The sequence below is a fragment of the Schistocerca cancellata genome, chromosome 3 (genome assembly GCF_023864275.1).
Source record: "Schistocerca cancellata isolate TAMUIC-IGC-003103 chromosome 3, iqSchCanc2.1, whole genome shotgun sequence".
In the NCBI taxonomy this organism is placed as follows: domain Eukaryota; kingdom Metazoa; phylum Arthropoda; class Insecta; order Orthoptera; family Acrididae; genus Schistocerca; species Schistocerca cancellata.
Genome location: NC_064628.1, coordinates 561718465 through 561732209, shown reverse-complemented (window position 1 = coordinate 561732209; position 13745 = coordinate 561718465). Strand labels below are relative to the sequence as shown.

The 13745-nt window shown below is 47.7% G+C and overlaps 1 protein-coding gene and 8 non-coding genes across 9 annotated transcripts in view; 8 read left to right on the top strand and 1 right to left on the bottom strand.

Annotated features, from left to right (window-relative positions):
- The window catches only part of LOC126175411 (cholinesterase-like), a 411608-nt gene that overhangs the window by 111134 nt on the left and 286729 nt on the right, over nucleotides 1-13745 (top strand). The gene's annotated exons all lie outside the window — the stretch shown is intronic.
- On the bottom strand, nucleotides 1588-1662 carry Trnat-ugu (transfer RNA threonine (anticodon UGU)). Its single transcript has one exon. It is a non-coding gene; the product is annotated as a tRNA-Thr (tRNA).
- Trnat-ugu (transfer RNA threonine (anticodon UGU)) lies at nucleotides 1964-2040 on the top strand. Its single transcript has one exon. It is a non-coding gene; the product is annotated as a tRNA-Thr (tRNA).
- On the top strand, nucleotides 2407-2481 carry Trnat-ugu (transfer RNA threonine (anticodon UGU)). Its single transcript has one exon. It is a non-coding gene; the product is annotated as a tRNA-Thr (tRNA).
- Trnat-ugu (transfer RNA threonine (anticodon UGU)) lies at nucleotides 3308-3382 on the top strand. Its single transcript has one exon. It is a non-coding gene; the product is annotated as a tRNA-Thr (tRNA).
- Trnat-ugu (transfer RNA threonine (anticodon UGU)) lies at nucleotides 3749-3823 on the top strand. The gene has a single exon. It is a non-coding gene; the product is annotated as a tRNA-Thr (tRNA).
- Nucleotides 4631-4705, top strand: Trnat-ugu (transfer RNA threonine (anticodon UGU)). The gene has a single exon. It is a non-coding gene; the product is annotated as a tRNA-Thr (tRNA).
- Trnat-ugu (transfer RNA threonine (anticodon UGU)) lies at nucleotides 5532-5606 on the top strand. Its single transcript has one exon. It is a non-coding gene; the product is annotated as a tRNA-Thr (tRNA).
- Trnat-ugu (transfer RNA threonine (anticodon UGU)) lies at nucleotides 5973-6047 on the top strand. Its single transcript has one exon. It is a non-coding gene; the product is annotated as a tRNA-Thr (tRNA).

The window sequence follows — 13745 nt, the reverse complement described above, 5'->3', positions numbered from 1 at the left end:
GCCACAAGAGGTAAGGACAAACATGATTATCTTGCTCCAAAAGCTCTTCTAACGATATGGAAAACCCTTCGGTACATTTTAGGAACACTAACAGAACACGATCCTACCTGGAGGTATTATTTCAAGATCTTGATAACAACGCAAAAATCAAGGAACGAGAGAATTGCAATTCGTGGTGTATTATTATTTACACCTATGGGGTCATCGTCGTAATATTCTCCTGCACATATTAGCCATTGCCTGTTCCGCCTACTTACAGAGACTAGTCTAAGTCTTTTAACATGGTTTAGAGTTTCCCCTTGTTGCTTCTTGGCATTGCCTCATATTTTTGTAGTATTTTTTTGAAGTCTGTCAACTTCCCTCCTAGTGATATGCTCTTTAAATTTGCTTCACCAATCTTCCTATTTTTCATTTCGAGTCATTAATCGTAACTCTGCTCTTACTTCTGAACTTCTCGCTCGAAAATGTGCGTCCTTCGGCACACCTCAGGAATTTAATTTGTACACTCTGGATCCTTATTGCATCAGTTCATTCATTCTTTTAGCCAGCTTTCGTTCCCATACGTTAATTCTGCCATTCATTACTTTAAGTTTCTCTACGTTAATTTCGAAATCAATTCAGCCTCCATGAGATATACTACACCCGTAGTATTTATTATTTATTAGTTGTTCTACTGCTTCCCGTTTATTACGATATGGGACAAAATTTTCTTTTTCCCATAAATTACAATTATCTTTGCTTCTTATCAGGTAACTTCTGGTTGCACGAAGCGCACTAGCTTTACTGTTGACATGCTTCTCTTTTCAGATTACTCTCAGTGTCAGCAATAATTACCTATTAGTTATTATATAATATCGTAAGATTGTAGAATGTATTTTTAGGGTAAACTGATTAGCCGAACATTTGTCCCATGCCTAGGCCCATGCCTAGTATTTTGAATACTTTTCCCTACAACAGATATAAGTACTATTCATACATGCTTTTATGATTTCGCTTGAACTTTTAGATAAACCTCTGTTGTCTAGCATCACGATCAAAAGGTTTAATGAAATCAAAGACATTATATTTCCTTACTCTTGTCTGTATATTTTTCTACAATTTTGTCCAAGCTTGTTATGTTAGCAATACAGCACCTTCGTCTCCTGAATCTTGATTCCTTTGCTGTTAAAGATGACTACACCAGTTTTGCTGATTCTTTATGTGATGATTTTGTAGTATACCTTGTCGGTTTTTATTCAGTAATCTTATTCTTCCATTATTTTCTCATTTTCTTCTATATCCTTTCTTGAATATAAAGAATATCACCACGTGTCTCAGCTGCTATGGAATGCAATTGACCCTACAACATACGTTTATAAATTCTGTAAAGCATTTCATCATTTTATGTGGTAGGGCTACATTATCTTACAGCCACTTATCTCTCAGGATGTATTAATATATTGTTCTGTTTCCTGTTACAGACATTGACCGATACCAAAGAAGAGAAAAAACAGCACTTTACAGATACATAATGAACTGATAATTAAATGGACGCCCTAGCTGCAAGCAGGCGTTGATATACTTCATTGGGGAAATGTGGAAAATGTGTGCCCCGACCGGGACTCGAACCCGGGATCTCCTGCTTACATGGCAGACGCTCTATCCATCTGAACCACCGCAGGCACAGAGGATAGTGCGTCTGCAGGGACTTATCCCTTGCACGCTCCCCGTGAGATCCACATTCCCAACATGTCCACAACACTACATTCGTAGTGCGCCTAATACATGTTTACCCATCATACTCATTACTCGTGGCAGATTAATCTACCAGGTCCCGTACGAGTTCGGGCATAGCCACGACTAATGAGTATGATGGGCAAACATGTATTAGGCGCACTATGAATGTAGTGCTGTGGACATGTTGGGAATGTGGATCTCACGGGGAGCGTGCAAGGGATAAGTCCCTGAAGACGCACTGTCCTCTGTCCCCGCGGTGGCTCAGATGGATAGAGCGTCTGCCATGTAAGCAGGAGATCCCGGGTTCGAGTCCCGGTCGGGGCACACATTTTCAACATGTCCCCAATGAAGTATATCAACGCCTTCCTGCAGCTAGGGTGTCCATTTAATTATCATTTCATTTCTAGCAAAGCTGCATCGTCATTGACGGTAACTGTTCTTTCGGGAACAGATACTACCGTCATATATAGTTAAAAATATGGGTTCCCGGCCTTTGACCTTCTTGTGCGAACGCACACGCTATTCCCGAACTCGTACGGGACTTGGTAGATTAATCTGCCACGAGTAATGAGTATGATGGGCAAACATCTATTAGGCGCACTACGAATGTAGTGTTGTGGACATGTTGGGAATGTGGATCTCACGGGGAGCGTGCAAGAGATAAGTCCCTGCAGACGCACTATCCTCTGTGCCCGCGGTGGCTCAGATGGATAGAGCGTCTGCCATGTAAGCAGGAGATCCCGGGTTCGAGTCCCGGTTGGGGCACACATTTTCAACATGTCCCCAATGAAGTATATCAACCCCTTCCTGCAGCTAGGGTGTCCATTTAATTATCATTTCATTTCAAGCAAAGCTACATGGTCATTGACGGTAACTGTTCTTTCAAGAACAGATACTACCGTCATATATAGTTAAAATTATGGGTTCCCGGCCTTTGACCTACTTGTGCGAACGCACACGCTATGCCCGAACTCGTACGGGACCTGGTAGATTAATCTGCCACGAGTGATGAGTATGATGGGCAAACATCTATTAGGCGCACTACGAATGTAGTGTTGTGGACATGTTGGGAATGTGGATCTCACGGGGAGCGTGCAAGGGATAAGTCCCTGCAGACGCACTATCCTCTGTGCCCATGGTGGCTCTGATGGATAGAGCGTCTGCCATGTAAGCAGGAGATCCCGGGTTCGAGTCCCGGTCGGGGCACACATTTTCAACATGTCCCCAATGAAGTATATCAACGCCTTCCTGTAGCTAGGGTGTCCATTTAATTATCATTTCATTTCTAGCAAAGCTGCATCGTCATTGACGGTAACTGTTCTTTCAAGAACAGATACTACCGTCATATATAGTTAAAAATATGGGTTACCGGCCTTTGACCTTCTTATGCGAACGCACACGCTATGCCCGAACTCGTACGGGACTTCGTAGATTAATCTGCCACGAGTAATGAGTATGATGGGCAAACATCTATTAGGCGCACTACGAATGTAGTGTTGTGGACATGTTGGGAATGTGGATCTCACGGGGAGCGTGCAATCTCACGGGGAGCGTGCAAGAGATAAGTCCCTGCAGACGCACTATCCTCTGTGCCCGCGGTGACTCAGGTGGATAGAGCGTCTGCCATGTAAGCAGGAGATCCCGGGTTCGAGTCCCGGTCGGGGCACACATTTTCAACATGTCCCCAATGAAGTATATCAACGCCTTCCTGCAGCTAGGGTGTCCATTTAATTATCATTTCATTTCTAGCAAAGCTGCATCGTCATTGACGGTAACTGTTCTTTCGGGAACAGATACTACCGTCATATATAGTTAAAAATATGGGTTCCCGGCCTTTGACCTTCTTGTGCGAACGCACACGCTATTCCCGAACTCGTACGGGACTTGGTAGATTAATCTGCCACGAGTAATGAGTATGATGAGCAAACATCTATTAGGCGCACTACGAATGTAGTGTTGTGGACATGTTGGGAATGTGGATCTCACGGGGAGCGTGCACGAGATAAGTCCCTGCAGACGCACTATCCTCTGTGCCCGCGGTGGCTCAGATGGATAGAGCGTCTGCCATGTAAGCAGGACATCCCGGGTTCGAGTCCCGGTTGGGGCACACATTTTCAACATGTCCCCAATGAAGTATATCAACGCCTTCCTGCAGCTAGGGTGTCCATTTAATTATCATTTCATTTCTAGCAAAGCTACATGGTCATTGACGGTAACTGTTCTTTCAAGAACAGATACTACCGTCATATATAGTTAAAATTATGGGTTCCCGGCCTTTGACCTACTTGTGCGAACGCACACGCTATGCCCGAACTCGTACGGGACCTGGTAGATTAATCTGCCACGAGTAATGAGTATGATGGGCAAACATCTATTAGGCGCACTATGAATGTAGTGTTGTGGACATTTTGGGAATGTGGATCTCATGGGGAGCGTGTAAGTGATAAGTCCCTGCAGGCGCACTATCCTCTGTGACCGCAGTGGCTCAGATGGATAGAGCGTCTGCCATGTAAGCAGGAGATCCCGGGTTCGAGTCCCGGTCGGGGCACACATTTTCAACATGTCCCCAATGAAGTATATCAACGCCTTCCTGCAGCTAGGGTGTCCATTTAATTATCATTTCATTTCTAGCAAAGCTGCATCGTCATTGACGGTAACTGTTCTTTCGGGAACAGATACTACCGTCATATATAGTTAAAAATATGGGTTCCCGGCCTTTGACCTTCTTGTGCGAACGCACACGCTATTCCCGAACTCGTACGGGACTTCGTAGATTAATCTGCCACGAGTAATGAGTATGATGGGCAAACATCTATTAGGCGCACTACGAATGTAGTGTTGTGGACATGTTGGGAATGTGGATCTCACGGGGAGCGTGCAAGAGATAAGTCCCTGCAGACGCACTATCCTCTGTGCCCGCGGTGGCTCAGATGGATAGAGCGTCTGCCATGTAAGCAGGAGATCCCGGGTTCGAGTCCCGGTTGGGGCACACATTTTCAACATGTCCCCAATGAAGTATATCAACCCCTTCCTGCAGCTAGGGTGTCCATTTAATTATCATTTCATTTCAAGCAAAGCTACATGGTCATTGACGGTAACTGTTCTTTCAAGAACAGATACTACCGTCATATATAGTTAAAATTATGGGTTCCCGGCCTTTGACCTACTTGTGCGAACGCACACGCTATGCCCGAACTCGTACGGGACCTGGTAGATTAATCTGCCACGAGTGATGAGTATGATGGGCAAACATCTATTAGGCGCACTACGAATGTAGTGTTGTGGACATGTTGGGAATGTGGATCTCACGGGGAGCGTGCAAGGGATAAGTCCCTGCAGACGCACTATCCTCTGTGCCCATGGTGGCTCTGATGGATAGAGCGTCTGCCATGTAAGCAGGAGATCCCGGGTTCGAGTCCCGGTCGGGGCACACATTTTCAACATGTCCCCAATGAAGTATATCAACGCCTTCCTGTAGCTAGGGTGTCCATTTAATTATCATTTCATTTCTAGCAAAGCTGCATCGTCATTGACGGTAACTGTTCTTTCAAGAACAGATACTACCGTCATATATAGTTAAAAATATGGGTTACCGGCCTTTGACCTTCTTATGCGAACGCACACGCTATGCCCGAACTCGTACGGGACTTCGTAGATTAATCTGCCACGAGTAATGAGTATGATGGGCAAACATCTATTAGGCGCACTACGAATGTAGTGTTGTGGACATGTTGGGAATGTGGATCTCACGGGGAGCGTGCAATCTCACGGGGAGCGTGCAAGAGATAAGTCCCTGCAGACGCACTATCCTCTGTGCCCGCGGTGACTCAGGTGGATAGAGCGTCTGCCATGTAAGCAGGAGATCCCGGGTTCGAGTCCCGGTCGGGGCACACATTTTCAACATGTCCCCAATGAAGTATATCAACGCCTTCCTGCAGCTAGGGTGTCCATTTAATTATCATTTCATTTCTAGCAAAGCTGCATCGTCATTGACGGTAACTGTTCTTTCGGGAACAGATACTACCGTCATATATAGTTAAAAATATGGGTTCCCGGCCTTTGACCTTCTTGTGCGAACGCACACGCTATTCCCGAACTCGTACGGGACTTGGTAGATTAATCTGCCACGAGTAATGAGTATGATGAGCAAACATCTATTAGGCGCACTACGAATGTAGTGTTGTGGACATGTTGGGAATGTGGATCTCACGGGGAGCGTGCACGAGATAAGTCCCTGCAGACGCACTATCCTCTGTGCCCGCGGTGGCTCAGATGGATAGAGCGTCTGCCATGTAAGCAGGAGATCCCGGGTTCGAGTCCCGGTTGGGGCACACATTTTCAACATGTCCCCAATGAAGTATATCAACGCCTTCCTGCAGCTAGGGTGTCCATTTAATTATCATTTCATTTCTAGCAAAGCTACATGGTCATTGACGGTAACTGTTCTTTCAAGAACAGATACTACCGTCATATATAGTTAAAATTATGGGTTCCCGGCCTTTGACCTACTTGTGCGAACGCACACGCTATGCCCGAACTCGTACGGGACCTGGTAGATTAATCTGCCACGAGTAATGAGTATGATGGGCAAACATCTATTAGGCGCACTATGAATGTAGTGTTGTGGACATGTTGGGAATGTGGATCTCATGGGGAGCGTGTAAGTGATAAGTCCCTGCAGGCGCACTATCCTCTGTGACCGCAGTGGCTCAGATGGATAGAGCGTCTGCCATGTAAGCAGGAGATCCCGGGTTCGAGTCCCGGTCGGGGCACACATTTTCAACATGTCCCCAATGAAGTATATCAACGCCTTCCTGCAGCTAGGGTGTCCATTTAATTATCATTTCATTTCTAGCAAAGCTGCATCGTCATTGACGGTAACTGTTCTTTCGGGAACAGATACTACCGTCATATATAGTTAAAAATATGGGTTCCCGGCCTTTGACCTTCTTGTGCGAACGCACACGCTATTCCCGAACTCGTACGGGACTTGGTAGATTAATCTGCCACGAGTAATGAGTATGATGGGCAAACATCTATTAGGCGCACTACGAATGTAGTGTTGTGGACATGTTGGGAATGTGGATCTCACGGGGAGCGTGCAAGGGATAAGTCCCTGCAGACGCACTGTCCTCTGTGCCCGCGGTGGCTCATCAGTCGTGCTCAGGCACTCAGCCAGTGCACATCGCGCGGTGACGGGCGGTAGCGCGGGCCAGTGTTTACGTCGCGAGCAGTGCTGCGGTGGAGAGCTGAGCAGCGTGTGCGAGCGCTGTTAACGTTTGTTTCTGTACCACTGTTGTAAGTAAGATGTCGACAATTAACAGAGCGAACAGCGTTCAGTGTGTTTTCGATCGTGCTGCTTTGCGACCGACGGCTTTTGAAATCCATGAGTGGATTTTTGAGGATCCGAAATTGCCGGAAGATATAGTCGACACGTTCCAGTTGGACTTGGTGCAGTACTCGTTATTTATCAAATTTATTTCGAGTGACACTTATGAGAAATTCGTTGAGGAGCATCCTGGTGTGAGACCATTTCGTCATAATGATGGCAGCATTAGTAATGTCCAAATCGTGCCTTCGGGATACGGAGTGAGGACCGTCAGGGTATTGAATGTGCCACCCGAGAGCCCTAATGACCTGATTGCACGTTCCCTGTCACTGTACGGCGCTGTTTTGTCAGTTACCAATGAAAAATGGTCGAGTGTATATCGCTACCAAGTTAACAGCGGGGTGCGAAGTGTACGTGTAGACTTAAAAAAGCATATACCTTCGTATGTTACCATTGGCGGCTGTCGTGCACAGGTAACTTACATTGGACAACCCCCTACCTGTCCGATCTGCCATTCAACGGAATATCTGCGGATGAACTGTACACGTCGACGTCCATTTCAACTTCCACGGGAACATCCTGCAGACGGTAGTGAAAAGCTTGTTCCCCTACTCAGTGAGGTAGTCGCGGGGACTGTACCACCACCCCGGCTGCCGGAACATGTTAGCGAGGCGGAGATGCCAGTTCAGATGGAATGCAGTGCCAAAGACATTCGCGGTAGGACGGACGTCGATCCGGCACTGTCATCCTCACCGGGGCAGTTACTGCTGGATAGCAACGACGCGCCAGCCACCTCTGAAACTAAGCCGTGTGCGATACAGGAGCGGGTGCAGATCAGTTTGCCTGAACCACCCCTATCGGTAGAGACTGCAGCAGAAACGAAGAAAGGCCGTCGACGGAGAATCAAAAGGACTAGTAGCAAAGAGGAAAAGTCGGATGATTTGAGACCCGTACACGTGTCAGAAAGTGGCAGCGAGTCTGAACCTCAATCTTCTTGCTCCGTGCGCTGCGAGGACACAGCGAGGCAAGAACGCATTCGAGAACAAACAAAACACCTGAAGGCACTACTGAGCGCCGAGAGGGACCAGAGCACTGTAACGGCTAAGAGGAAGAGCGAACAGAGTAGCGAGCAGCTGCAGCAGCGCTCCCGCAGGAACTCGCTGACGTCAGTCGCAGCCCCGCGTGGTGGCCACGCGGATGCGACCACGCTGACAGACTCAGCCGGCGGTGGCAGGCAGGGCGGCGCGCGCACCGCGCAGCACCCCGACAGCAATGAGCCGTGGTGGCGGCAGGACGAGGAGATGCAGCAGTAGCTGCTCTCGCGCATGACCATCGCGCTGCGACATTTCCACTCTCTGACTCGTTATTGGTTTTGACATTTCTTTTCATACTCCAGACGTTCCCAACGAGTTTGATTCAAAGCCGTCGAGAAGGACGATCCAACACAGAGCTCATTGTCCTCTGAACCATCATGTGCGATAGCCAAACCTACAACGTTACCACACTTAACGTCAATAGAATTCAAAGTGCGGTGAAACTCCGTTCGCTAAATGATTTCTTGTATGGTACTAGCGTTGACATTGCCCTCCTACAAGAGGTAGTCACAGTCTTAGAAGTGCCCGGTTACGTTCTCATTGATAACATCAATCTCCAGGATACTGTAGGCACTGCCATACTTCTGCGCGACGGTATACCATTTACGGATGTGCAGCGGCTGCCTAGTGGTCGTGGCATTTCTCTTCGAGTGAATGGTGTGCAGATTGTTAACGTGTACGCCCCCTCAGGTAGCACTCATAAGAGAGATCGCTCAACATTTTATAAAAACGAGGTTCCCATTCTTCTTAGCGCTTATCGTGCACATCTCATCCTCGGTGGTGACTTCAATTGTGTGCTCAACGATAGAGACCAAACTCCTAACACGAACAGATGTATCGAACTTGACCATTTAATTCATGGCATGCGTCTTCACGATACATGGCAACAACTGCACGGTGAACGGGTAGCGTACACCTACGTAACCAGTCATTCTGCCAGTCGGCTGGATAGGATCTATGTGTCCGAGGCCCTCCAGCGACACGCTGTGAACTGTGACATAGCTCCTGTCAACATCTCCGACCATTGTGCGTATCAGTGTTACCTTAACCTACACCGCCAGCAAATATACCGCGGGAAAGGCTACTGGAAATTGAATGTCAGCCTTCTGCAGGATGCCCAACTTGAAGAGGAGGTGAACATAACGTGGCAACAGCTCCAGCGGCAACGACGTCGTTACGATAGCGCTCTCCAGTGGTGGACTCAGTGTGCTAAGCCTAAATTACGCCTCACCCTCATGAGTTACGCCCGACAAAAAAGCTTTAGGCAGAAACAGACTATTGAGTTTTATTATCGCTGTTTGAGAGAACTGTACAGTCGCGCTAACAATCCTTCTTGCGATATCGACATAAAGATCAAACGATATCAAGCGAAAATCACGGCGATACAACGCCATCGAATGCAAGGCTACATCGTGCGAGCCCACCCCAAGGACGTTGCCGCCGAAGAACGGGGCTCTCTGTACCACATCCTGAGAACGACGAAACGGTGTAAAGCCATGTTGATTGAAGCCGTCGTTGATGACGCTGAGAATGCCATCACGAAGCAACGTGACATCATCTCGCACGTCTACGACTATTATAGTCAACTTTACAAGAAACAGGCCGTTGATGAACACTCGTGCGACGATTTTCTTAGGACGTTGAGCTGTCGCTTGTCACAACAGGATAATGAAAATCTGGAATCTCTTTTCACAGAGGACGAAATCCTACTGGCGGTCCACAGTGCAAAGAAAGGGAAGTCACCAGGACCCGACGGTCTCAGCGCTGAGTTTTACCAGCGTTACTGGAACCTCCTCGGTCCGACACTCCTCGAGATAGCGAATGAACTCTGGCACCTGGAAGTTATACCCAAGGCATTTACGGAAGGTATCATCCTGCCCTTACCGAAAAAAAGGGAACAGCAGGAAGGTCGAAAACATGCGACCCATCACACTCCTGAATGCCGATTTCAAAATCATCACCAGATCGATTAAGCTAAGGATGCAAACCGTTATGTACAAGGTTTTGGGCAGTTACCAGTACAGTGCAGTGCAAGGCCGAAGTGCAATTTCAGCAGCCTGCGATTTGAGGGACATCATCTGTTCGTATGCTGTAACCAAAGGACAGGGCGCTCTGGTCTTTCTAGATTTTGAGAAGGCTAATGACCATGTGCGTCATGACTTCCTCTTTAAAAGCATGAAGAAACTAGGTTTTGGACTTCATCTCATAGAATTAATTCGCAAACTTACTACAAACGCCTCATCACGGATTCTCATTAATGGCCATTTTACAAAAGAAGTTTCCATTGAGCAATCCGTCCGCCAAGGATGTCCTCTGTCAATGATTTTGTACGCCATTGCAGTGGAGCCGCTACTGAACAACTTGGCGCATAGCGGGATCGGACTTAGCGTCGAGTCTGTCACTATCCCATGCATTGCGTATGCTGACGATATATGCGTAACTGTGTCATCATCGCAACAACTTCTGTCAGCGGAAACTCTTTTACAAACATTCACATTTCTTTCAGGAGCAATACTCAATAGAACTAAATCCACAGCTTTGCAGATCGGTGGCGGTATCGGAGACATATCCCATGTTACCTGGTGCAAGGTCAAGGATTCTCACACAACCCTCGGTGTTACTTTCGAGGCTAAACCAGACAAATTCCTGACAATGAACTGGTCACACATGCTTAATAAATTACGTGCTGCTTTGATACTTCACTCCGACCGTGACTTGAACATACTACAGAAAGTTAAGACCATCGAGATCGCCATTACGTGCAAGATGACTTATTTGGCGCAAATTCTTCCAATCTCCGACCATCTAGCCAAGAGTATACAACAAGCGTTATGTTGGTTTCTTTTTAGGGGGCACATTTTCAAAGTTCAATTCGATACCTTAACCTTACCTTCGTTCAAAGGTGGCCTTAACCTCATTAAAGTACACAAAAAATGTGTCTCCCTGCTCCTAAATCGCATCAGGAAGGAGTTCCGTACCCGGAGGACCGGTATCATCACATACCTCATTCAGCGGTGGAAGCCTCATAGCCTTGACCCACCTGTTAATATCGCCGGCATTCCACTTTCTTACCGACATGTGCGACTGTACTACATGGAAATGAGCTACATTCGACACAACATCGTCGATAACGGAAGCCTGACGAACAGGAAGCTTTATGGCCTTCTCACGACAACAAACCACAGGAATCGTCTCGAAGAAAAACATCCACATACACATTGGAGTATAGTATGGCGGAATGTGCACAGCGACGTGTTACCGACCCGCGTCATAGCCGACTGGTATCTAACAGTCAACGATAAAGTAGCAACGAATGAAAAGCTACATAAAATTGGCCTTCATCCAACGCCCAACTGTGACGCATGCGGAAGGGTCGATACGCTTCTTCATAGGTTCACATGCGGACATGCAGAAGAAATTACTACATTTCTTCGTCAACGATTGTCGGTGATAGACCGTACGACACCCTGTGGTGTAAATCTTTTAGAGATCATTCAGCCACAAAAACTGAGATATCCACGAGCAAAAAACAACGCTGCAACGTGGATCATGGGCCACACAGCATCGTTTATTATGCAGAATAGGCATGCTACTTTCCTCGACTATTATTCTTACATAGAAATTGAACACTTTAAAATGAGACAACATTGTGACTACAGGAGGATATTTGGAAATATGCTGAACATCATAATTAACAGTTAAATGCTTCAAATACAATATTTCGGATCGCAGAGGTTGCCAGTGACCTGTATGTATGAATCCCACTTGCTTCCTGGGACTTAAGTTCTTGTCGGAATTTTACGATACTATTCAGATGCTCACCAATGCAGAAGGCATTTATTCTTTCCCATTTTCGTTTTCACATTTCCCTTCTCTCGCAGAGCAGCGGAGCAACCTTCCTTCAATTATGAAGTGATAGTCTTTTGTGCACAATAAAAATTTCTGTTTACTACTTGGCCAAAAAAAATAAAAAACCTCAAGACATTTCGTTTCTTATATTGCGCTACAGCGACCTAGAAGTGATATACACTTTGTTCATTCTATTCTTATTACAAATTGGAGCAAATGTTACCAAAAAAAAAAAAAATTGATAGAGCGTCTGCCATGTAAGCAGGAGATCCCGGGTTCGAGTCCCGGTCGGGGCACACATTTTCAACATGTCCCCAATGAAGTATATCAACGCCTGCTTGCAGCTAGGGTGTCCATTTAATTATCATTTCATTTCTAGCAAAGCTGCATGGTCATTGACGGTAACTGTTCTTTCGGGAACAGATACTACCGTCATATATACACTCCTGGAAATGGAAAAAAGAACACACTGACACCGGTGTGTCAGACCCACCATACTTGCTCCGGACACTGCGAGAGGGCTGTACAAGCAATGATCACACGCACGGCACAGCAGACACACCAGGAACCGCGGTGTTGGCCGTCGAATGGCGCTAGCTGCGCAGCATTTGTGCACCGCCCCCGTCAGTGTCAGCCAGTTTGCCGTGGCATACGGAGCTCCATTGCAGTCTTTAACACTGGTAGCATGCCTCGACAGCGTGGACGTGAACCGTATGTGCAGTTGACGGACTTTGAGCGAAGGCGTATAGTGGGCATGCGGGAGGCCGGGTGGACGTACCGCCGAATTGCTCAACACGTGGGGCGTGAGGTCTCCACAGTACATCGATGTTGTCGCCAGTGGTCGGCGGAAGGTGCACGTGCCCGTCGACCTGGGACCGGACCGCAGCGACGCACGGATGCACGCCAAGACCGTAGGCTCCTACGCAGTGCCGTAGGGGACCGCACCGCCACTTCCCAGCAAATTAGGGACACTGTTGCTCCTGGGGTATCGGCGAGGACCATTCGCAACCGTCTCCATGAAGCTGGGCTACGGTCCCGCACACCGTTAGGCCATCTTCCGCTCACGCCCCAACATCGTGCAGCCCGCCTCCAGTGGTGTCGCGACAGGCGTGAATCGAGGGACGAATGGAGACGTGTCGTCTTCAGCGATGAGAGTCGCTTCTGCCTTGGTGCCAATGATGGTCGTATGCGTGTTTGGCGTCGTGCAGGTGAGCGCCACAATCAGGACTGCATACGACCGAGGCACACAGGGCCAACACCCGGCATCATGGTGTGGGGAGCGATCTCCTACACTGGCCGTACACCACTGGTGATCGTCGAGGGGACACTGAATAGTGCATGGTACATCCAAACCGTCATCGAACCCATCGTTCTACCATTCCTAGACCGGCAAGGGAACTTGCTGTTCCAACAGGACAATGCACGTCCGCATGTATCCCGTGCCACCCAAGGTGCTCTAGAAGGTGTAAGTCAACTACCCTGGCCAGCAAGATCTCCGGATCTGTCCCCCAGTGAGCATGTTTGGGACTGGATGAAGCGTCGTCTCACGCGGTCTGCACGTCCAGCACGAACGCTGGTCCAACTGAGGCGCCAGGTGGAAATGGCATGGCAAGCCGTTCCACAGGACTACATCCAGCATCTCTACGATCGTCTCCATGGGAGAATAGCAGCCTGCATTGCTGCGAAAGGTGGATATACACTGTACTAGTGCCGACATTGTGCATGCTCTGTTGCCTGTGTCTATGTGCCTGTGGTTC